We start from the raw sequence: 25,867 nt of genomic DNA, 5'->3' as shown, positions 1-25,867 counted from the left end.
TTCTTTGATAAACACCTTGACTACAAATTATACTAATATGTGATTTAAGATTTGTTTATTTTTATATGTATACCTAGACCACAGTGGATTGCTTCATCTAGACGCTTTCCCCGATGAGGCCCTACATTTAATTTTTGGAGGGTAAGCATTGTGATATCCGTGCGTAGTTGTTCTGTATCATTTCACTGTTGGATGTTAAGCACATGGCACTTTTGGGATTCCTCACGAGTGTATGGGTTATTGTCTCAAGACATCAAGCACGTTATATCTGACAACGATGATTTCTCTTGACGCATGTTTCTTTTACTCTCATAGGCTTTGTCCTCCCTAGTATGGGATGTCCAAGTGTTTAAAGGATTAGGTACGTCTTTAAGGTCCTGACAAATCGCATAAGATCATGTATTGACTAAAAACCAGCGAGAAACATGTTGACCTGTGATGTAGAGTAACACAGGGGATCCTGTGTTTACTTTTTTCGTTCTTACTACTCCCCAATGTGAGAGCTAGTAGCTGTAATTAGTAATTCTTCTTTTTTATGGGGAGTGTAGACATTATTTTACTATATCCCTATTTATTGTTTTTAATCTTGTCAGAGGTATTAGCATTGAATTAAATATTTGAACATATTTTACCTCTAGACATTTTTAACCATTTCTATGCCAATCCTCGATTTTTTGCTTTTGACCGGTTGTGCATTTTCCTCTAAAAAGATCTCTGGCAAAGAGCACCCACGTGGGGCCCGTCAGGCATTGCAGCGCCGGCCTGACGAGGAGCATAGCCCTATGATGAAGCATGTCACCAGCAGGTGAGTGAGGGCTCTTGCTTCGAATTTTTTATCTTCCTTGGTTTGCAGAACCTATTGGTCTAAAAGAAACCCTCTTTTTGGAATCGTGTGTGCATTTTTTGATTTGTGATGATACGCACCGCCGCGGACGTCACCGCCATTTTCTATCTGTTCTATCACTAGATACCTGATCTTCTACAGGAGAGGACCTACACTGCAAGTGCTGCTGTGACCTCGGTCTGGAAGCGACGATGGCTGCTGCGTCTGGGGAAAGGGCCCCTGCCTTCACTGCTCAGGAGTTGGAGAAACTGGTAGATGGGGTCCTCCCCCAGTACACGCTACTCTACGGTCCTCCAGACCAACAGATAAGTACACTGGGAGCACGTTGTATGGGCTAGGCCTGGGTGGAGAGGGCTGGTTGGAAGAGGGAAGGGGCAGAGTTCAGGGAACATTAATGCATGTGAATGAATGTGCCACATGGCTAGGGTAGGGAGGGGGGCCATGCACATTGACGGTGCGGTTGTTAATGACTTCTCTTCTTCCCTTGTGCATGTCATGTAGGTCAGCGCCCACCAGAAGAAGGACATCTGGTGTGCCATCGCCAAGGACATCCGGACCCTGGGGGTCCACCAGAGACGTGGCACCCACTGCCGTAAACGATGGGAGGACATTCGCCGCTGGAGCAAGAAGACAGCGGAGGCTCAGCTGCGGATGGCCTCCCAACGTGGGAGGGGTGCCCGTCACTCCATGACCCCCCAGATGTTCCGGATCCTGGCGGTGGCCTACCCTGAGTTGGATGGGCACTTGAGGGCATCACAGCAGACACAAGGGGGTGAGTACAACATCATTCTGCGGACTTGGCGTACAATGGAGGGGTCTGGGTGGGGGAGGAGTCCTGTGGGTGTACCTAGGCCAGGCAGACATAGGTAGACTAGGCCCCTCCGTAATGCAGGCCATGTGGCTCCCTACCCTGCCGCAGTAGAGTGCCAAGTACAGGTATAGATGCCGCTGTGGCATCCATGTGTGCAGAGGTCCACCATAGCCATGTAGGCCAGATCCCATAAATAGCATCTGTAGAGGCCAGGAGCACGGCGTAGTGCAGGGGGCTGCTGTGTCTGTATTGCCCGCCAACGGTCGCGGAATGCCATGCACTCAACCTGTCTTTCTTCTGTCTCCCCCCCCCTTTTTGTGCTCTCCATGTTCTTATGTGCATCAGCATCATCAGGCGGAGGTACAGTGGCACCGGAGCACGAGGGAGCTGCATCCCACATGGCCTTGGAGGGCCACACTACGGACTCTGAATGCACCAGTGGGACGGAGGGCGAGGGGAGCTTCACGTCAGGCACCGGATCCCCAACCAGCGACACGGACTCGTCCGACGATGGGAGCTCTCTTGTAGTGGCGGCACCATCTGTGCGCCCCACTTCTACAGGTACAGCCGCCACCTCCCCTACCAGCACCTCCCTCCCAGCAGCCCCTCAGCGTTCGCCCCGTGCCCGATCACCCAGGAGGGTAGGCATCACCTTCGTCCCAGGCACCTCAGGCCCTGCCCCAGTCACCCCTGCTGCCCTCAGTGAGGAGGCCATTGACCTCCTCAGGTCACTCACTGTTGGGCAGTCTACCATTGTGAATGCCATCCAGGGTGTAGAAAGGGAGTTGCAACACGGTAATGCATTCCTGGAGGGTATTCATTCTGGTCAGGCTGCCCTTCAGTGAACCCTGCAATCTCTGGCCTCAGCACTGATGGCAGCCATTGTCCCTGTGTCTAGCCTGCCCCCTCCAACCTCCTCCACCCAGACCCAATCCCCTGTACCCCAGCCTATCCCAAGCACACCATCAGACCAGCATGCACACACCTCTACACCCATAAGTAGCTCAGGCAAACATATGCACCACACAACCCACAGGCACACACGCAAGCATCACCCACGTGCAGACACAGCAACATCCACTGCCTCCACTGTGTCCCCCTCCTCGTCGTCTCCCTCCTCCCTCCCAGTCTCGTCTACACTCACACCTGCATGCACTACATCTACAGGCACCAGGACTCGCACCAGAACACCTAGCACCACACCCCGCTCACCTGCACTCAAATCCTCCACTACCATTTACACGTCCCCTGTGTCCTCTCCCAGTGTGTCTGTGACGCCCCCTCCCAAAGTACACAAGCGCGGGCACCCACACACCAAACACACATCCACCTCACGACAGCCTCCAGTACCTGCACCTGCACCCAAAACACCTAAAGTGACACCTCCTACAACCACCTCCTCTTCCTCCACTCCCAGACCCCGTCCAACTACCCATCCCACTGTTCGTCAGAAACTGTCCCTGTGTAAAGTTGATCTTTTTGCCCCCCCTCCACTTCATCAGTCCTGTCGTAGCGCCTCAGCCAAAAAGCCTACCAGTGGTGCCTGTTCAAGGTGTGTGGAGTGCACCGGCCACCAGGACTGGCAGTGTGACCCGGAGCCAAGGCACTGGCAGCCCGCCCCCTGTAAAGGCTCTGAAATTGGAAAGTGGCTGACGGGACCCTGTGAAGACTCCTTGTGGCAAAACAACTCACAGGGGTTCCAGGTGGATTGCAGAGTCAGCTGTGACTCCTCCAAAGGTGGGGAAGTGCCAGAGGAAGTCAGCACAGCCTAGTGTGAGCAGCATGGTGGAGAAGGGCGGCATCCTTCCCGGTGGTCGGGATGCCACCGCCAGCACCGTCGTCACTGGTCAGGAGACCACTGCCAGAGTCATTGCCCAGGAGGGCCCAAGTATCGTCACTGGTCAGGAGACCACCGCCAATGCCAGAGTCAGTGCCCAGGAGGGCCCAAGTATCATCACTGGTCATGAGACCACCGCCAGAGTCAGTGCCCAGGAGGGCCCAAGTACCGACACTGGTCAGGAGACCACCGCCACTGCCAGAGTCAGTGCCCAGGAGGGCCCAAGTATCGTCAGTGGTCAGGAGACCACCGCCAGAGTCAGTGCCCAGGAGGGCCCAAGTATCGTCACTGGTCAGGAGACCACCGCCGAAGTCAGTGCCCAGGAGGGGCCCGGCTGCCACAGCCCCGCTGGGCAATGAGGGAATGTCATGCACACACTAATGCCCAGTCCAGAGAACGTCATGCCACACACCAATGCCTAGTCCAGAACCGGCATGGCAAAGCACCGCTGAACAGTCCAGACACTGCCATGGCAAAGCACCGCTGAAGAGTCCAGACACCGCCATGGCAAAGCACCGCTGAAGAGTCCAGACACCGCCATGGCAAAGCACCGCTGAAGAGTCCAGACACCGCCATGGCAAAGCACCGCTGAACAGTCCAGACACCGCCATGGCAAAGCACCGCTGAACAGGGCATGCACCGGGGAAGTATGAAATGTCCGCCACATCAAGCATCGTTATCCCATGTGCGGGTGGGCCAGGGACGGTACAGGAACTTCCACGGGAGACTAATCCAGTCTGGGCACCAGTCCCCCTCCTGAACCAGTGGAGGCTGTTATCTACTTTGGAAACTGTGGCTTTGCAATCCCCAGGATGGTACAGTGGGCAAGCCACCCACTTGTGAGACTTCAGAGACTGTGGCATTGCACTCCCCAGGATGGAACAGTGGGCAAACGACCCACTGTAGAGACTTGAGAGACTGTGGCTTTGCACTCCCCAGGATGGTACAGTGGGCAAGCCACCCACTGTAGAGACTTGAGAGACTGTGGATTTGCACTCCCCAGGATGGAACAGTGGGCAAGCCACCCACTGTAGAGACTTGAGACACTGTGGCTTTGCACTCCCCAGGATGGAACAGTGGGCATGGAGCCCCGTCGTGGATCTGGCTTTGCACTCCTCCGGCTGAGGTGCCCCCCCTTCCCTTCCCCCTGAGGTGCCTGTAGTATTTCTATCTGATGCCCCGGCAGTGTTCTCTCCGTGTGTGGCCAGGTATCTTTTGTGGGCCTCGCCCATGCATTTTTGGACTAGTGGTGCACGGACATTTATATGTGCATATCTGCACTACTTCTCGAAATGTATATACTTTTGTATGGTTAGCTAATATATCTGTATATTTTTGAGACATGTATATTGATACATTACAAGGTTTGGACTGATTTCATTTTGTCTTTGCTTTCTTCCGGGGGGGTTGTGGGTTGTTGATGTTATTTTTGTAAATGCTTTGGTGTGTGTGTTGTAATATGCGAGGGTGGGGTGGGGGTGGGGGTGTTGCGTGTGTGTCCCCCTAACTTTTGCCTCCCCTATGTCATAGGTGCAGTACTCACCGTTGTCGTCCCCGGCGCAGGCGTTGCTCTTCGTAGATGAGTAGGAATACAAGGGCCAGTAGGATTTGGAGTTCAGGCTCCATGGAGTCCTCCTTCCTCGTGGGATGTGTTCAGGTGAGCGTTTTCCCATTTGCAGAAACTGTTTCCGCCGTGTTTTTATCCACGGAGAATCCGCCCCGGAAAAGGTGGCGGATTGGCAGGTTGTGATACTATGGGCGGTACATTGTTTTCCGCCTGTCTGTTGGCGGTGACCGCTGCGCTGCTTGTCTGTACCGCCGTGGCGGTCGGAGTGTTAAAGTGGCTGTCTTTGTTGGCGGGTTCCGCCACGGTCATAATTCCAAAATTTTTTACAGCCACTTTAACACCGTCCGCCAGGGTTGTAATGACCACCAAGGTCTTTGAGCCCTACCAAATCAGTACATTACTTGACCTGGGAAGAACTCTGCCTAGAGTAAGGACTGCTGTACTACAAGGTGTGCCACACCCCTGGACTGCTTCCCAAGAAGGGATGCTTTCTGCCTTGATGAGCTACCATGCGGCCTGCTGATAGGAACCATCCTTAACCATGCATTGTAAACAACGCAGATATTTACCAGGCAAACGTAACCATGGTTGCCGGAAAAACTCATGACTTTTTCCATGCCTTAACCATGCATGTGCTGAACTACACATATGCATGGTTAAGGCATAGAAAAAGAGGATGGGGTGGATTAAGGGACTGGGATTTGGATTGGGGTGGATGGTGGAAAAGGTGGGATTTTTTTCAACGGTCGGGTGGCGGGTTTGAGTATTTTTTTAGGGCTTAGCATGGGGGATTGTGCTTTTTTATGGGTGGAAGTGGGGGGGTTAAGTATTTTTTTTATTTAGGGCTTAGGGTGGGGGAGGGGTAGTTTATTTTTGAAAGGGGTGGGGGAAAGTTTACTGAAGGACAGGAGGGGGAGGAGAGAAGAAGAGGAAGGATTGGAAGAGGACGCAGTGAGGTAAGTGGGTGGAGCAAGTTTGACGGGTAGTTTTTAACGATGGGATCGATTTAGGGGTTAGGGTGGGTGGCGATGTTGGGATACTGTGGTTTTTAAGGGCGGGGTGAGGGGCTCAGGGTTGTTTTTTTAGGGTTCAGGGCAGGTGGGGGGTCAGGGTAATTTGTTTTTTAGGGGCAGAGGAGGGGGTCGGGATACTCCTTTTTATAGGGCTTAGAGTAGGTGGGGGTCGGGGTAGTTTGCTTACTTGGGGGAAGGTTTCAGGGCTCAGAACGGGTGGGAGTGCTGGGGTAGTTTAGTTTTTAGGGGCAGGGGTGTGGGTGTTGGGATAGCTTTTATAGCACTCAGGGTGGGTGGGGGGATGTTGGGGTAGTTTAGTTGTTTGGGGTGGGGGTCGGGGTAGGTTTTTGTAGGGTTCAGGGTTGGTGTTAGGTCGGGGTACTTTTGTTTTTAGGTGCAAGGGTGGGGGGTTGGGATAGTTCTTTTTTAAGGGTTCAGGGTAGTTTAGGTATTAGGGGTGTGGGTAGTTTTGGGCCCAAAGGCTAGTGGTGTGTTTGCATGAAAAAAAAACACATGCAGTTTTGCATGCTGTTTCCATCTGTGCCTTTACTAGGCATGCTTTTACAATGGAATTTGTTGTAAAGGCATTTATGGTAAAGGCATGTGTGGAAACAACACGGTTGTGGTTCTGACTGCGTTATTAGTGCATGCGTTGTTCTAGCATGCGTGGTTCCATCATGCAACCTCTGCAGATCTTTGCTTAGCCGGGGAAAGACAAGACCCTCTTATCTAACCCAGCGGGACTCCAAGGGCTTTCTGGCTTGCCCCTTGTTCTCTTGCAGTCTTAGTAGGGACACCAAAGAATACCTGCAACTGTGCTTTTTCTGCTGGAATCTCTCATCTCTGAGTCCTACCCTTGCCTGAGGTGTTAATCATGTCTTTGAAGGTGGGTTTGCAGCTGCTTTTTTTGCAAGAATTGAAGCATCTGAGCTTTTGTGCCACATGGAACAGACGCAGTGCCGGTTGACGCATTGCTGATTTGCTGACAAAGTGGGATTGACATCAACACATTGACCTGACTGCATTGATCAGAGCCAAGTGTCACCTCCGCATTGCTCCTCTACTTCGATGCTTGCTCCATCCAAGGTATTCTTTTAGTGGGCTCTGAGTGAGTCCTGTAGCCAGCCTGCCCTCTGTTGTGGTGGGTCTGGACTTCGGACTTACACCGGTCTATCCTGACCTCACGTAACCTTTTATCATTATTGACTTCTAAGCACTATGGACTTCTAAACACTATTTTTGTTTGATTCTTTAAAAATTAATAACTCAACTGCTTCTGATTGGATTTTTGTCAGTTTGGTCTGTATTTCGCTAAATCTGATTGGCATTTTTTTGTGATGTTTTCATTGTGTTACTGTGTGTATGCGTTGCACAAATGCTTTAGACATTGACTCTTTAGATTAGCCTGCCTGCTCTGTGCTAAGCTACAAGAGAGTGAGCATAGGCTATATCGAAGTGTATATCTAGCTTACCTTGATTAGAAGTGGTGGTCCCTGCTTGCGCAGGGTGCATACTCTGACAACCATAAACCCAAGTTCTAACAGCAAGCATATTGTTTCTTTATGAAGTCAACACAGTAAGCCCATGTGTAAACCACCCATGAAAACATAAATGCATTCATTAATAAATAAAACAAGCACTGTGTTTTCAATTATTGTTTTCAACAAGATGTTCTAAAAAAAAGAATAGACAATGAACATATTATGAGTCAAAGTCTTTCTTTATACTTTTTAGGCCAAATAATGAAGCCATGGGATCAACCGCAAGGTATTCCCTGCACTCCAGGAGTGCATGAGTAAAAGCTCAGCTGCATGAGTTTAAAAAGCATAAATAATTTTGCTTCGACACTTGCAGCCACCCACAATACATTTGAAGATATTTAATGGTCCCCCATCCCCTACTTGAACACCACAAAGAAGAGGTGTATTCAAATAAGCTCAGTCATGGGCTTTCTGGGGGTCTCCATCCATGGAGAACAGAATATGCTCTGTTTTCAAGGCCGCACATTGATTTCTTATATTTGATTACACTTAGGTACCCTAATACCACTTGGGATACTCACAGATTCATTTGAAGAAATTGCTGGTAGCGAACTGGTTGACGATTCCCAAGGCGTACTACTGAAATGTGCATGCAGGCTTTTGAACATTGAAACAAGAAACAAAACTTGAAAACACAAGAGATGTATTAAAGTTCTTGGTCTTCACTTCCTTAATAGTTGTTTAGATACATCAGTCTTCAATTTGTAACATTGCTGTACTCCATCAACAATTCCATTGAGAATTCAAGTTCATGTTTACATTGACCAATAAGTATTTAGCTCCACCAAAACACAATACATTTCTGGTAAAAAAAACTTAATCAGGGGTAACTGCAAGTATGATGTCAAGAATGTTTCTTGAAAATGTCTTTCATTATACACCAATAGTGTGGACACTTTGTGATTCGCCACATGCAAAAGATGCCAAATAATAATCCAAAATATATTCAAAAGTGCAGTGGCCTGCACCCCAAAAATATGTGACCATATGCTGAAAAAGCATTCCAACTGAGTATTAGTCCTACATAATCATGCCCCTTGTATTGGAAAATGGCCCTCTCTATTTGATGAGCCCAAACTTTTAGCCTTTCTTCTCCTTTTTTTCTGACCTTGTTTTTATTGACTTTGAGGCTCTGGGCACTTTACCAGTGCTAACCAGTGCTAAAGTGCATGTGCTCTCTCCCTAAAAGCACGGTAACATTGGCTCATAACCAATTGGCATATTTAATTTACTTGTAAGTCCCTAGTAGAGTGCACTATATGTGGCCTGGGCCCATAAATTAAATGCTACCAGTGGACCTGCAGCATTGATTGTGCCACCCACATAAGCAGTCCCTCAACCACGTCTCAGGCCTACCATTGCAAGGCCTGAATGTGCAGTTTTACTGCCACTTTGACTTGGCATTTAAAACTACTTGCCACGCCTTCAACTCCCCGTTTATTACATATGTCACCCCTAAGGTAGGCTCTAGGTAGCCCATAGGGCAGGGTGCTATGTTTTTAAAAAGCAGGACATGTACTTGTAACTTTTACATGTCTTGGTAGAGAAAAATGTCCAAAGTCGGTCTTCACTATTGTGTAGCCTGATCCTCTCATAGGCCAGCATTGAAAATGCCCCTATATACTTTTAAGTGGCAATTTCTGATCTCAACAAAATGACATTGTCATGTTTTGCCTGGTTGGAATGGTAGTGATTAATCCTACTTACTGGTGAAGGTTAATTTAACATTACTATTTTAGAAATGCCACTTTTAGAAAGCAATAATTTCTCTGCACTTAGGGCCATATTTATACTTTTTGACGCAAAACTGCGCTAACGCAGTTTTGCGTCAAAAGAATTAGCGCCGGCTAACGACATTCAGAAGCTCCATGCGGGCGCCGTATTTTTTCAATGACGTTAGCCGGTGTTAGCCGCCAGCGCTGCCTGGTGTGCGTGGAAAAAAACGACGTACACCAGGCAGTGCTGGCGTAGGGGGATATGGAGCTTGGGCGTCAAAAAATGGGGCAAGTCAGGCTGAGGCAAATTTTTTGCCTCAACCCGATTTGCGCCTTTTTTTCCGACTCCCAACCCCCATAGAAATGACTCCTGTCTTAGCAAAGACAGGAGTCATGCCCCCTTGCCCAATGGCCATGCCCAGGGGACTTATGTCCCCTGGGCATGGTCATTGGGCATAGTGGCATGTAGGGGGGCACAAATCAGGCCCCCCTATGCCACAAAAAATAAAATAAAAAATACTTACCTGAACTTACCTTAATGTCCCTGGGATGGGTCCCTCCAGCCTTGGGTGTCTTCCTGGGGTGGGCAAGGGTGACAGTGGGTGTCCCTGGGGGCATGGGAGGGCACCTCTGGGCTCCTTCCGAGCCCACAGGTCCCTTAACGCCTGCCTTTTCCAGGCGCTAAAAAACGGCGCAAAAGCGGCCGTACGTCATTTTTTTTGACCCGCCCACTCCCGGGCGTGAATTTTGCACGGGAGTGTAAATATGGCGCACATGCCTCGGAGTCAATTTTTTAGACGGGAACGCCTACCTTGCATATCATTAACGCAAAGTAGGTGTCCACGCAAAAAAATGACGCAAACTCCATGGACTTTGGCGCTAGACGCGTCTAACGCCAAAGTATAAATATGGAGTTAGTTTTGCGTCAGCATTGCGTCCAAAAAAATGACGCAATGCCGGCGCAAACGGAGTATAAATATGCCCCTTAGTGCTCTCCAATCCACGTTTTGTCTGTGCTGGTTGTCAGCTACCCATGTGCATTCCACCCAGGCAAACATAAAACTCCGCTGCATCTGCATTCATCTGCATACTGATGGCTCTTTCTAGGCAGCAAGGATTGGGGGGCTCTCACTTACACTTCAAAGGCAAGTGACCTGAACCCACACAAAGGACTGATAACCCCACACTCCAAAGGCACATTTGGGTATATATACTGGGTCTGTGAGCCTCTCAAATCAGACACTCCTAGACCTACAAATAGACTCTGTCAGAGGGACCGCCATGCTGCCAAAAGGACTCATTTGGACTGGTTCTCTCGATGCCCTGCTGCCTCCTGCTCCATGACTCTGCTAGAAGGACTTTTCTTTCCCCCACAACTGACCTCAAAAGGGTTGGACTGAGCTTGCCTTCTATTAAGACATCACATGGTCATCAAAGACTTCACCAGAGGGGGGAAATTTGCTGCACCAAAAAATCAACGATTGCCTGAGAAATGGACGCAGTGTCTGTCTCACTGCTGACAAATCAACCCAGCACCTCTCAAATTGATGCAATTTCTGTTTCATCATCGCAGTGTATTTTGGATTTACCACACATTGTCCCTGGGTGTCAAAATATCCCCACATCCCAGTAAGGAGCCAAGGCTGCACACCCTGAAATCAACACATCAGCTTGCCCAATAGGAAAGAATTAACACATCACCTCCGCCGCACTGAAAAAATTGATGCATCACTTTTCTTTCCAACACATCACCTCTCTGAGGCCCTCTTCATCATTAATTTTAACGCTTGGCAGGTACTTTGTGCTAAAAAGACACATCCATTGATTCCTTTGGATTACAACACGCTAAACCCTCAAAAACTAATATCTTGACTTTTGTATATTGGATTCTTGTCATTTTGGTCTTATTTTATTCAGATAAACATTATCTATTCTTCTAAACTGGTGTGGGGTACATTTTGTGGTGTTTCACTGTGTGACTGTGTGAGTTATTGCACCAATACTTTAAACATTGCCTTCTAAGTTAAACCTACCTGCTCTGTGCCAAGTTACCGGAGGGTGAGCACAGGATAATTTTGATTGTTTGTGACTTACCCTGATTATGATTGTGGTCTCTACTTGGACAAGATGCATACTTCTGCTAACTAGAGACCCATTTTCTAAAACCTTGCATACAAAAAAATCTATAAACACGCATGTGACTGCATGCTGGCAGCTGTGCAAGTTGTGTTTCTTATCATAATTGTTTCATCAACACTCCAGCTCTAAAATTGCTTAGGCTTCTCTGTCCTTGAGTATGTGCATGTGGTGAAAGTGTTCTCTTACTAACACACATTTCACTATTTTGCACTGGATTGCTTTTTTCATGACCATAGTGAATCTTTAACAAATTGGCTAGTAAGCAGAGAGCATGAATAAGCCTGCACTTCTGGTTTGTTATTGGCAGGACTTAAGGTGTGGTTTTTGACAGCATGCAGTCACACGCATGTTCATTCATTTTTTTATTTCATTTATGATTACTTTGGACTAATACGTGGATGGCATGTTTATTCAGCATATGGTCCAATATTGTTTATGGTACAGAACACTGTACCTTTGCTAATATCTTGGAGTTTTAAATTACATGTTTTGCACTTGGTGGAATCCAAGTTGAACACATTGGGGGTCATTATGACCCTGGCGGAAGGCGGAGAAGCGGCGGTAAGACCGCCAACAGGCTGGCGGTCTTTCCTCAGCGTATTATGACCATGGCGGTTACCGCCATGGTCATCTGCTGGTTCTCTGTTCCGCCCGCCAGGGCGGAGACGACCGCCGGGCTGGAGACCTGGGTCTCCAGCCCGGCGGCCGTCACTATACCGCCAGCGGTATTTTGACCCAGCTTACCGCCGTGGATTTCCTGTGGTTGGAACCGCCATGAAATCCATGGCGGTAAGCACTATCAGTGCCAGGGAATTCCTTCCCTGGCACTGATAGGGGTCTCCCCCACCCCACACCCCCACCGACTCCCTCCCCTACACCCCCCACCACCCCTGCCACCCCCCAAAGGTGGCAGGGCCCCCCTCCCCACCATCACAGAACTCACACACACCCGACACACACGCAGGCACCACCAACACACACACGCACACACACCGACATACATGCCCACATCCACACACACAGTCAGACACGCACACCCACATACGAACATACACGTACACATCCATACAGACATACCCACAGACATACACGCACTCATTCCCAATACACGCAACACCCCGCAAGCATACACGCACTCACACACCCCCTCTACATACACAGACGCACACCCCCATGTACCCACACAACACACAACACCCCCCTACCTCCCTCCCCTAACGGACGATCGACTTACCTGTTTCGTCGATCCTCCGGGAGGGGATGGGAGCCATGGGGTTGCTCCGCCGACACCACACCGCCAACAGAACACCGCCACGCCGAATCACAGGACGTGATTCGGTGGGCGGTGTTCTGTTGGCGTGGCGGTGAAGGTGGAGCAACCTCCACTTCCCCGCCGCCCGCCAGTATGGCTGTTGGCGACTCTCCGTCGGAAAAAGGATGGAGAGCAGCCAACAGTCATAATACGCTGAGTGGCAAACCGCCACTACTGGCGCTCTTCCGCACGGCGGTCCCTCGGCGGTCTTGTAAAAAGACCGCCGAGATTGTAATGACCCCCATTGTGTATAATCAGATACACAAACCTTGTGTAGAATCAGTTCCCACAAACTGTTCTTGATATTTTATTTGCAGATTCTTTTACAGATACCCCTGATTAAGAGTTTTTTCCCCCCAAAATGCATTGGGTTTTGGTGGAGTGTGATGCTTATCTTTTTATATGAACATGAATTTGAATTTTCCATGGATTTGTTGACAGAGTACAGCAAAATTCAAATTGAAGATTTATGCATCCAAACAACTAAACTGAAACTGAAGAACTTTGGTACATCTTGTGTGTTTTCCTAAAGTTTTTCTTTTATATTGCTTTAACATTCAGGCCTGTTTCGGAAGTGCACCTTAGGACTTGTCAACCAGTTAGCTACAAGTTATTTCTTCAAGTTTATGGCAGGTGTTTTTTTGGACGGTGCAAACACCAAGACTGCACACCATAAGAAGCAGTTAATTTATCTCATAAGGTTTGCCATAATTCAGTTAAAGAGGAGTGCAGTTCACAGCTATCTCTGTTTTTGTACTCACAGATTTAGCCATTTGTTGGTCAAAGGGCTTCAGGATGAACCCACCTTGCACTGCCTGGCTAGCTTTGTCACAATCTGTGTCGGCGTGGTAGCCAGAATGTTTCTTCTCCCACTCACATTCTTTGTGGGTGGGAAACTGATTACTGGTGTGCCTGCTTCTTCCAGACACTGACATGGGTGGGGGAGCTTCTAGGCCACTGTTTATGCGCCTGGTTCTTCTACCTGACTCAAGGATCATCCTGCCTTAATCTTTGGTCCCGGGGTCCCCGGAGAAAAATTTACACCACAGGTCCCCAGGGGAGGAGGTCCGTGGGTCCATTTGAGAGCTTGTACAGGGACATTTATGCATGCCACTCTCCACTGAGGTTTAAAAAAATACTGGCCCCTGGGCCCTGGCCAACTCTAAGGGTTTAGAATGGCAAAGCCCTGCACACATTATGCTCTTTATGCCCACACAGAGGTCTAGCTATGGTAATGGGTTCCTGCTGGTCACTTCAAATCATTTCTGGGGCTGCTCCCCCTCCCACAGGTTTTGCAGCCAGCTTGGCTAGGGGGACAAATTAAGAGGGAAGGCCTAGTGCCATGTTCATCTGCCTGAGAGAGGATAGACTCCATTTTAGTGTAACTGCTCCTTGGACACAGCCCTGTGCCATCCTGTCTAGGGAAGAAGAGCACCTCTTCACACCTAAGCCCTTTGTCCTCTCTTTGGTAACAATCCACTTCTCACCACAGAGGAGTCATCCAGCTGCAAGGTGACAGTTGAATATTTACAAGCCTTAGGGAGGAATGTGGAACATTTAAGTACATGTTGCTTAATAGATTGATACAATTAAATTGACTAACTGCAAAATAAAGTCATTGAATTATATCTCTAGCTGTTGCCAATGCAAATTTTCATTTATTAAATGTAACAAAGTAGCACAGGGTTTCCCTGTGGAAGCAGTCAGCTTTGCCACAGTGAAAACAGCTGTTTTGGAATCTTGCACTGTACAAATATGTGAAACCTTACTTACCCTATTTTTAAATACTATTTCCCTTGGCCTGCTTAAAGGTGCCATTAATATTTAAAGGGAAGGTTTCGTCTTGTCGAAAGGGGTTATTTTGATAGGTTGAATTTGTAGTTTAAAACTTCCAAATACATGTGATCTGTGTGCAGCTGCCATGGTGTGCACAGGTGTAGTCTCTGAAGTGTAACTTGCACAGAGAATGTCATAGACATTAATACTAATTTGTATTCAATACTCAGAGGAGCTCTATTTTTCATAAGCTTTAATCAACACACTGCTTGTCAAACCCTTAGGCCAATAGTGCTCTAGGGTGCACACAATGGCAATCCCTGACTTGTGGCCCACACATGTGCGCACACACGTGTGTAAAAATGTTCATGTGTATCCTACCCAGTGCCCCTTACCCTAGTTGAGTCACAGCAGCCCTAACTTAAGAGGTGAGCATTGGCAGTAAGCATGTTCAGGCCAATTACCATCAAATTACTATAAGTGAGACTCAGGTATTGAGACTCAACAACAGTAAAATTCCACAAAACGGGTGATTAAAAGCTAAACCTCCTGGCAGACTAAATGGCCGAACCCATTTCCAACAAATACCAATAAACAACATAAGTATAAAAATAGGAGGACAAATTGACATAGGAAAAGCAGAAATATTTTGTACGGTGCTATAAAAGGGAGAGCAAACAGTCAAGGGGTGTCATCTACATTGTTAACAGCCTTAAATTAAATAGGTTGAGTTGTGAATAGAGGAGGTGTGCTAATTAAAAATAAATTAATATACAATCTAAGTGAAATCTATGCACATGGCTGGAGTGATGAGTGATTCCCTGGGTTCACACAGTCATGTTTGTTTTACTTATGCTACTATATTGTGAAAGCAAAATCAATAAGCGCTGTTGCGCTGGGTTCATTATTACCTTAAGAGTCTTTCTTTGGAATGAAATTGAGAATATATTAGAAATGGACACAGAATGTCGAAGGAAATAGTATTTTGTATTCCTTTGATGCACAGAGGAGCTCTATCTTCCAAAAACCTTAATTAACACTCTGCTTGTCAAACCCACAGGTCAATAGTGCTCGATAAAATCAAAATCAATTGAACTTGAGGGGGAAATCTAACGTTGGGATCTTGAATGGCATGTTAGAATCACGGAACCGCCTCCTCAGCAGCCCTGCTGCACCATGAATGATAGTTTTCCTATACACACAAGCAGATTCTCTTTGCCTAGTCTAAAAATAAAGAGCACCATGATTAGCTGAAGAAATCAATGATTTTCATCATTTCAACACAGCATTTAATTTAAGTGATTGGCACTTCCCCACAGTTTATTGAGGCTATAGATTATTTTATTATGCAAAGAACTATTAAGAACAAGCACTATCAAGGGACACATTTGAAAACTTAAATCTTTAGCCTCGTTAGACCTGTGAGAGAAGATATTTTACTGATGAAATTCATATTTAATAATGCACTGATACTTGGTGAATTGATGTGTGATTTTTTTCCTAATGAACGCTGACAAAACGGGTGTCTTTTGGAAATGGCCACCATAATCCATTTTGTATTCTACTTAGGCTAACTTTAGCTTTAATAGACTGTGTTTTTCATTATTCAATGTTTACTCAAAAAGAGTGTGTTTAGTAGTTTATAGACGTATAAACAGCCACCAATGGTGGAATTTTGTGTTATGCTTTACAAGGTCAGATTTATTAGGTCATTGCTAGAGCTTGACTGTCCTGTTGTTTAGAAAAATGTCACTAATGTGTGGTTTTTTCCATCGAGGGTGGAAGTAGATGCAACTTTGTTAGACCTTTCTTCCTGAACTAGAAATTTTGATGAGATGGAACAATGGAGCCACAGATGGAAGAGAAGTAGAAATTATTATAATTATGTTTAGCTAATGATTTCATCAATGGCAAATTAAAATTAGTGTATTGTAAATGTGTAACTTTTAGCTATCTAACAAAAGTTTTATTGGCTGAATGTACAACACCCCATGTCCTGTCCAATCATGAGTTTTGTGAAGATTGATATAATGTTTTGTCACTTATTCCTTGGAGAGCGACAGAGACAGAGCGAGAGCTGAGGGTTAAACCTTACCGGACTTTCCAGTGATATTTCCAGAGTTAGATTAATGGGAAGTTTTACAATTATGTAGATTTAGAGGGACTTACAGATCGTTCAAGCTGATGGTGTCCCCTTACTGAAGCAAACCCAGTTGTTATCCATTGATCCTAAGGGTAAGGTATGAGAAAGTAAATTGATATATGACTTTTGTTTTCCAGGTACCAGCTGAATAATTGCTGCATAATAATATTATTTTTGTTATAACCAGAGTTAGTATGTTTTTCTAAATTTGTGTTGCTAAAACTTTTACATGACGCCCAACATGTTAATGCTAATCAGTGGTTAGTGAGGGAGTCTAACTTTACATGCTCTTGATTCATGTTGTGGCATTGTTGATATAGGGAAAAAAATTACAAATCTTTTTGTAATTGTGATTGATTATGACATGCACCATTGACATTCTCTTCAATCAATGTTGTGTCGGTCTATCGGCCTAAGGTGCGAGATCCACTATTTTAGTCTGAGGTAATAGCTAGGATTTCTCAGCACTGCAGCAGACCTGATATTTGTACTTAGTATTCCTTTCTAGATACTATATAACAAAAATATGACACATTCGCCATCCGTTATGTTCCAAAGCCGTCAAGGGATGTCCTACGCTTAAGGCTGACAAATTATATAGTCATAACAAAAAGTTCCGTCCAGATTCTGAAAATCAGAAAGCAGGAAATTGTTTTGATAGCATACTGAAGCTATTGCAGGTCACGCACAAATCATTTGACAAAATATCCAAGGTGGGATGTATTGCAGTAACCTGTATTTTGGTACAGTGAACTTTGCTGGTTCATTGCTATTTAGCGGAGCAGAACTGGACAAGGTAGACATCCCCTTGCCTATAACTCTCCTCAAGTTAACTTATTTACCGGTTTAACTTTCCATTCTTTTTTTACTGTTAGCTACAATTATTTAAGTGGATGAAGAGGACAGTTGGAAACTACTGCAGGAGGAGGCACAGCCGGAAATGTAAGACTGTACACAATTCAGAAATATACAAAATCTTCTCATTCGTTGGCATTTGGAATTTGCATGTGTAAACGCACGACATTCATTTAAGTATATTTCAAGGGTGTGCTGGCTATTGCTTAGGACACTTCAGAGTGATGCAACAGTAGCGAAAACTAGGAAGCTAAAACTATTGGATGACATTGGACTTAAATTCCAGCAAGATGTATAAGATTAACTTAAATGTCACTTTCTGAAGTCACACACAAAGCAATAGTGGACCTAAAAGACAACTGTTGGGAAGTGTGTTTTTCAGGAGGAAACAGTATTCTATATTGATTGCTGATGCAGTTCCACAGTATTAGAATATGGACACCCGAGGATATTTCACCATGCTTTTGTCGCTGATGTTTGTTGGATTAAGCAATCTGTGGAAGATCACATGTTGCTAGGTGGAGAATAGTAATATACCAGTGCCTGATGGTAACAGTATGTTACCTGATTATGGCCCCTCTTTTGAACAGCTTCCTGACTATAATCCAGAGCCACGTGCTAGATTTCAGGGCTGGCTTGATGTGGTCCTATTTCCTTAAATGCAGGGAAGTTGTGTGATTTTGCAGTCCAGCAATTATTTTTTGGGTGGAGGATAGTGTAGACAACATGACAGTATTAAAATGGGCCATGCCCAAATAACATATAAGCTTCTCTAGTTGAACGTTTGAAAGGAGATTTTCCAGAGGATAGAGGCTGGACATTGGTTCTTTTGAAAACTACATTTATTGTTGGCTGAAGCTGAGGTCTCAGTCAAAAAATGATCCACTGGTTGGGAAAACATGGAAAGACAGCCTAGGATGGATACCCACTTCACAGGGGAAGACTATGAGTCCACCTCTTCTTTTATCTAATCAGACAAAGATATCTTTCCTTCAACCAAAAACAAACATAGTCTAGGAACTCTGTAACACTAGAATTATTCTCTGCAATGTTCTTCAAACTAATGTGCATCCAAATTTCATAAATGCAGATCCAGAATTTTACCTGATAGTGGGCAAGTACTTGAGCTAATGCAATAATATAGGTATTGAAGAGAACTGAGGACAGTGGACCCCTCTAGAGCTATGATATCTACCTAATGGGTGTGCTGATGAAACAGAGAGGCTTAGACATTCTGTTTTTTTGTCTGTTGTGAGAAACAATTAAATCCTTTCAAGGGCTATCCCTGACAATAGTGACAATTTCTTGATTCTGCTAAGGACACAGTGTGGTCTACCACATTGCAAGCCAGCCACTGATAGATCAAACATGATCATAACCAGTTAGTGTCCTTTGTTAGTGAGCAAACAATATTAATAAAAAAGGAATAACCAAATCGAAATGATTAACATATATTAAAAGGCCTAAATAGAGAAATGTGTGTTAGAAAATTAAAACGTGCATGTTCAAAATCTGGTCTACATGGTGTCCGCCACTTAGATTTCTTATTTATTATTTCACAATAGATCTTAATGAATCATAAATACATGTAGTGACAGAAAATTTTTAATAATGACTGAAACTAATGATTTGATTGTACTAAATACGGTTTGGTTATTAAAGTTGTTTTATTCTTCATGTATTAGCATTGGTGAAAAGGCCGACACTTTAGTATTTTTCCAGAAGCACGCTGTTGAAAATTTATGCTGACTTTAAACCGGAGAGGAGCTTCAACATGAGCCTATCTTGAAGAGGGAATAGAGAAAGATACAAACATCATAGCCTTGTCCAATAGAAGCCTAGCTAGTGATTTTTGGGACTTTCATTTAGCAAGTTTCAGATGATGTATGTTCAGTTCCATTTAGAGTCAGATTCTCTATAGTTTTGTTCCAGTTCAGTTCTGCTATTCTGTTCTTGCTCAGCTACTTATTATTCTAACAGTTCAGATACATAAGGCCCAAAACTACAGAACTGCTACCCTTTTCCATGTTCCTGATGGAGACTGTTGAAAACCTGCTGCTTCTGTGCTCAGCTGATGAAGACTATGCTGGCTGCTGTCTTGTTTAGGAGAGTTATAACCAATGTACCTTTGCAGGATTTCTTCCCTTTAGAAATTCAACCACATATTTCTTTAAGCTCCATAGTTAGATGTTGGTCCAAATTAATTTTTGTCTTATTTTTAATGTGTGCATGTGACAAAAGCCCAGCCCCGCACATGCTTTCTGAATCAGAATTTGGTAGCTAAGACATCTGACCCAACAATTTATTTAAATGTATATTAATTGATTATGATTGATTGAACTAATGAAATCTGTTGTTATATCTCAAATAATTCTGTTATTATTCTGCATAATTATTTTGGAGTGTTTAAGGGTAATTACTCTTATAAGATTCAATCAATCAATCAGAGAACTTATTAAGCGCACTATGTACCCGTCAGGGTTTCGAGGCGCTGAGGGGGGGGGGGGGAGGGAGCTGCTAGCGTTCGAAGAGCCAAGTCTTGAGGAGTCTCCTGAAGGTGAGGAGGTCCTGGGTCTGGCGTAGCGAGGTGGGGAGAGAGTTCCAGGTCTTGGCGGCGAGGAAGGAGAAGGATCTGCCGCCAGAGGTCTTGCGCTGGATTCGGGGGACGATGGCGAGGGCGAGGTTGGCAGAGCGGAGTTGACGTGTGGGGACGTAAAAGTTGAGTATGGTGTTGAGGTAAGTGGGTCCGGTGTCGTGTAGAGCCTTGTGAGCGTGGATGAGGAGTTTGAAGGTGATCCTTTTTTCCAGTGGAGGTCTTTCAGGTGGGGGGGAGATGTGGCATCGGCGGGGTATGTCGAGGATCAGGCGGGCGGATGCGTTCTGGATGCGCTGGAGTCGTTTGATGTCTTTTGTTGGGATGCCTGTGTAGAGTGCGTTGCCGTAGTCAAGTCTGCTACTGACGAGGGCTTGAGTTACCGTCTTTCTGGTTCCTATTGGAATCCACTTGAAGATTCTGCGGAGCATTCGGAGGGTGTTGTAACAGGAAGAGGAGACGGCGTTGACCTGTTTAGACATGGTGAGAGCGGAGTCGAGGATGAATCCGAGGTTTCTTGCGTGGTTGGCTGGGGTGGGTGGGGGTCCGAGTGCAGTGGGCCACCAGGAGTCGTTCCAAGCCGAGGGGGAGCGTCCGAGGATGAGGACTTCCGTCTTGTCGGAGTTGAGCTTCAGGCGGCTGTTGTTCATCCACTCGGCGATGGATTTTAGTCCCTCGTGGAGGTTGGTTTTGGCGGTGAGAGAGTCTTTGGTCAGGGAGAGGACGAGCTGGGTGTCGTCGGCGTAGGAGATGATGCTGAGGTTGTGTTGACGGGCCACTTTTGCAAGGGGGGCCATGTAGACGTTGAACAACGTTGGACTGAGAGAGGAGCCTTGGGGGACGCCGCAGATGAGGTTGGTGGCTTTGGAGCGGAAGGGGGAGAGCCGGACTCTCTGTGTTCTGTCGGAGAGGAAGGATGAGATCCAGTTGAGGGCTTTGTCTTGGATGCCGGCTTCGTGGAGATGGGCCAGTAGGGTGCGGTGGCAGACTGTGTCGAAGGCGGCTGATAGGTCGAGGAGGATGAGGGCTGAGGTTTCGCCGTTGTCTATTTGTTGTCTGATGTCATCAGTGGCGGCGAGGAGTGCGGTCTCGGTACTGTGGTTTTGTCTGAATCCAGATTGAGAGGGGTCTAGGATGGAGTTGGCTTCCAGGAAGTGGGCGAGCTGTGCGTTGGCGATCTTCTCGATGACTTTCGCTGGAAAAGGGAGGAGAGAGATCGGTCGGAAGTTTTTGAGATCGTTGGGGTCAGCCTTGGGTTTCTTGAGGAGGGGTTGGATTTCTGCGTGCTTCCAGCTGTCTGGGAAGGTGGCGGTGTTGAAGGAGAGGTTGATGATCTTGCGGAGTATGGGGGCGATGGTGTCGTCGGCTTTGTTGAATGCGTGATGTGGGCATGGGTCCGTGGGAGAGCCTGAGTGGATGGAATTCATGGTTGTTAGGGTTTCGGCGTCGTCCACTTGGGTCCAGGTGGTGAGGCGTCAGGCGTGGGCGGCGTCGTCAGGGGTGGGGGTCTGGCGGAGGAGCGGTGTTGAAACTGTCGTGGATGGCTGCGATTTTCTGGTGGAAGAAGGTGGAGAGGTCGTCGCAGAGTTTCTGGGAGGGTGGGACGTCGTTGATGTTGGCGTTAGGGTTGGAGAGTTCCTTCACGATGCCGAAGAGTTCTTTGCAATCGTGGGTGTTGTTGTTGAGGCGTTCAGTGAAATGGGCGCGCTTGGCGAGTCGGATCCATTGGTGGTGATCACGGTTGGCGTCTTTGAGTGTGGCAAGGTTGTCGGGAGTGCGCTCGAGGATCCATTTCTTCTTGAGCTTCTGGCAGGTGCGTTTTGAGGTGGTCAGTTCTTCTGTGAACCAGGCTGTTTTTTTCTTTCCTTGGTTGGTGGTGGGTTTCTTGAGTGGAGCTAAGGTGTTGGCGCAGTCGAGGATCCATTGATGGAGGTTGATGGCGGCGGCGCTCGGGTCGTTGGAGTCGGGTGGTGGGTGTTTGACGAGGGAGCTGGTTAGTTGGTCTTTGGTGACTTTTCCCCCGCGGCGGTGAGGTGGTAGAGGGATGCGGTGGTGTTTGGTGTTTTTCTTGAAGGTAAAATGGACGCAGTGATGGTCGGTCCAGTGGAGTTCGGAGGTGTGGCTGAAAGAGATGTGGTTGCTTGAGGTGAGGAGGGGGTCAAGCGTGTGACCGGCGATGTGGGTGGGAGTGTTGACCAGTTGGTGGAGTCCGAAGTTGTGGAGGTTGGTGGTCAGTGAAGCGGTGTTGGCGTTGTTGTTGTTTTCAAGGTGGAAGTTTAGATCTCCCAGGAGGATGTAGTCTGGAGAGGCGAGGGCGTGGGTGCTTACGAGGTCGGAGATGGTGTCGCTGAAAGGGGCTCTTGGTCCTGGAGGGCGGTATATGAGGGTTCCTCTGAGGGTCGTGTTGGGGTCCGTGTGGATCTGGAAGTGGAGGTGTTCGGCTGTCTTGAGAGTGTCGTCCGTGTGGGTGTGGATCTTGAGGGTGGATTTGTGGGCGATGGCTATTCCTCCGCCGATTCCGTTGGTTCGATCTCTTCTGGTGATCTTGTATCCGTCCGGTATGGCGATAGCGATGTCAGGGGCCGAAGAGTCGTTCCACCAGGTTTCGGTCAGGAAGGCCACGTCTGGGGCGATGGTGTCGAGCAAGTCCCAGAGCTCGATGGCGTGTTTTCGTGCGGAGCGTGTGTTGAGGAGGATGCAGTGCAGGTGGTTAGTGTTGTTTGTTGCTGGCTTCGTTGTTCTGTTGCAGGAGAAGTTGCTGGTGCGGCAGGAAAAAGGTCCTTTGGTGTGCTTCGGGGTGGCCAGGAAGCACTCTATGGAGGGGCCAGGGTTGAGGGTGAGGAGATCGCTGGCAGAGTATCGGAAGTAGGAGTTGCGGGGGGCGTGAGGACCAGGGGAGGTGGCGCTGGGCGCGGTCCAGGCGCGGACGGGCGCAGACGGGCTTGCCTCTGGCGCGCCTCTGGCGCGCCAGCGGCGCGGACGCGCAGCGCCAGCCATTAAGAAGGGAGGGGGGAGCAGCTGGGAGGCGGGAGGGAGCGGCGAATGGGGGCGCGAGGGGGGCGGGGCCGCAGGGAGGCAGCGGCAGGGAGCGGAAAGCAAGGGGGAGCGACCAAAGGGCGAAAAACAACTTAAACAAGGCACAAGAAAGTCGGGCTCAAAATCGGAAAAACAGTCACAAAATACAGTATTGGCACAAACTACAATCGGGGCACAGCAATCAGAGGGGCACAACGGGGGCAGACGCGCAAGAGGCGAGGCGCAGAAGAAAACAGAAACCACTTACAGGACGGCGGAATACACGGCACAACGGCTCAAGAGAGCCTCGAACACGCTAGCAGCAGCGTGGGCGGGGGTCAGAGGCAGGAGACAGCAGGTTGGTGCTGCGGACGCGGGGGGCGAGCTCTAGACCTAAAACAGGTTTTAGATTGAGGTTCTTCAGGAGATTTAGACAGCCTGTGTTGTTTCTGTATTGCTATCATTCAGTTTTGCACATAATTGACATTATCTTAGCATTGTTAAGGGCAATAAATAGTTAAACTTAATTAAATTAGTATGGTGATTCATGACCACATAGGTCTTGGTGCGAGTAAATTACTGACTCCTCATTGCATATTATGCCTGTTTATGGATATTGATTCTCATTGATTGACTTGATGATCTTATTACTCCTATCTGAGTCAAAAGATTTGGGTCGACCTTTGGGAGTAGTAGATTGAGGATAGTAGATATCACTGCCCTATCATGTGTCACCTTAGCCTAATATTAGGAGGTCACACACCCACACCTTCATCAAGGATGGTTTTAGTGTTCTCCTCTGTCTGTTTTACTATTAGCAAGTACCAAGGTTGTGAATTGAGAAAGACTGTAGCCAGAGGAGTTTCACAATCCAAATGGTTGCTTCCATTAGTGTGTGGAATTTCTGCATGATAGACATTCTTATTTTGTTGTATTGATAACCTTCTATCGTTCACCTGGAAAACAGTTTATGTGCTGTTTTAGACTTCCATTATTTATTTCTATGTCCACAAATGAAAATATGTTTGGGATGTGAATACAGAATAAGTTTAAACTCTGTGTGATTCACCTCACTTGGAAGGCCTACCTCTTTCCAGTTACTACTTATCTAGGTTTCACAACTTAGAAACATAAGCATAAATGATACATTTTCCATGTCCATGTAAGAAAATGAATTTTTTTGTATAGTCATGCTGATGTTGCTGTTTTCTTTTTTTGACTTAGCACTGTGATGCTGCTAACCAGGCCCCGGTGCATGTAGTCTGAACAATAATACATGTCAAAATTGGCTATGTTCCTCATTGGCATATTTACTTTACTTATACCCAGGACCTGTGAGGTAAATGTCACTAGTGAACTGCAGCACAGACCGGGCCCCCACTTAAGTGACAATGCAAAGCCTGTCTCCAAGCCTGCCTCTGCAGCCTGGGTAGGTTGATTTAAAATTGCCAATGTGATCAGGCAAATTAAATATTTTGTCAGAGGTAAATTGTTAACACTTATAAGCCACCCCTAAGGTAAGCCATAAAATGCCCATAGGGCAGGGTGCATGGTATTTAGAAGTTCAGACATGTACTTTATGTTTTATCATAGTGAAACATCTCTAAAGTCATTTTTCACTATGGAAAGGCTAGCTCTCCCATAGAAAAGCATAGGGTAAAATTATAGCACCTTATACTGCTTATATTCAGTTTAGGAGTATATGGAAACTTTTAACAGTAATTAACATCCAACCTACTGGTAAAATCACATTTTATATTATTCTTTTGAAAATGACTTTTAGGAAGTTGTAATTTTCCTGCCTGAGCCAAATGTGCTTTTCCACCAGTGTTTCTTGTCACCCAGGAGCTGAATGGTTGCTTGATTAGCTGTGGAGTGGCTGTCAGACAAGGGAGAAGGTTGACCTTGCCCTGACAGTATGGCCGCATGGCATGTGCCCAGAAACTTAATTAACATTAAATGATGCCTACCCTGTCAGATGTGCTCACTCATGAACCTCCCCCTAAATTGCCTTGCTAGCCAGCCAGGCACCAATCCCAGTGGGTATGGAGTTGCTCCCAACACTGGTTTGGAGTGAACAGAGGGAGAGTTTGGCCATTATAATACTCACACCTCTGAGTGGGCACAGGGAGCTATGGACAGAAGAAGAATGTTTCTGCCATCTGGGTTTTGAGTAGAGAAGGGCACTGTGGGATGGGTAACAAAAAAAAAACATGAAGTACTGCAAAGGAGGGTAGGGTCACCCCTGGGACCTTTCACCCACCGTTAGGAAGTGGGCGGGAGTTTTACCCATGCAAAGCATGATTGTGGCACCCTAGCTCTATTTTCAAAACACCTCTGGCGCTGTGGAAGATAAAAGGAAGACTGCACTTGCTGTTGTGATATCTGATTATATCCCTAAGGGCTACATTTGCACCCACTTGTACTCAGAACTGAAAAGTGGACTCCAAGGTTCAGTTGGCTGTTCACCTGTTAAGCTACAAGGACACAAATTCTGCAAAAAAGCAGCTTTCCCGAAGCATCCAGCTGACTAGTTCCAAAAGGGCCTGCCTTGGACCCTGCTGGTGGCTTCTACTGGAGCGAGTCCTGACCACTAAGTCGTGCCCCCAATGTCCTGTAGCAGTTAGATAAGTGTCAGAGTATACTCCTTCTGCCTAAACCTAAAACTTGAGACTTAGAAACTTTTTCAAGTTTGTGATGGAGTAA

Source organism: Pleurodeles waltl, chromosome 5, assembly GCF_031143425.1.
Source record: "Pleurodeles waltl isolate 20211129_DDA chromosome 5, aPleWal1.hap1.20221129, whole genome shotgun sequence".
NCBI classification, from domain to species: domain Eukaryota; kingdom Metazoa; phylum Chordata; class Amphibia; order Caudata; family Salamandridae; genus Pleurodeles; species Pleurodeles waltl.
This window is presented reverse-complemented; position numbering follows the sequence as displayed.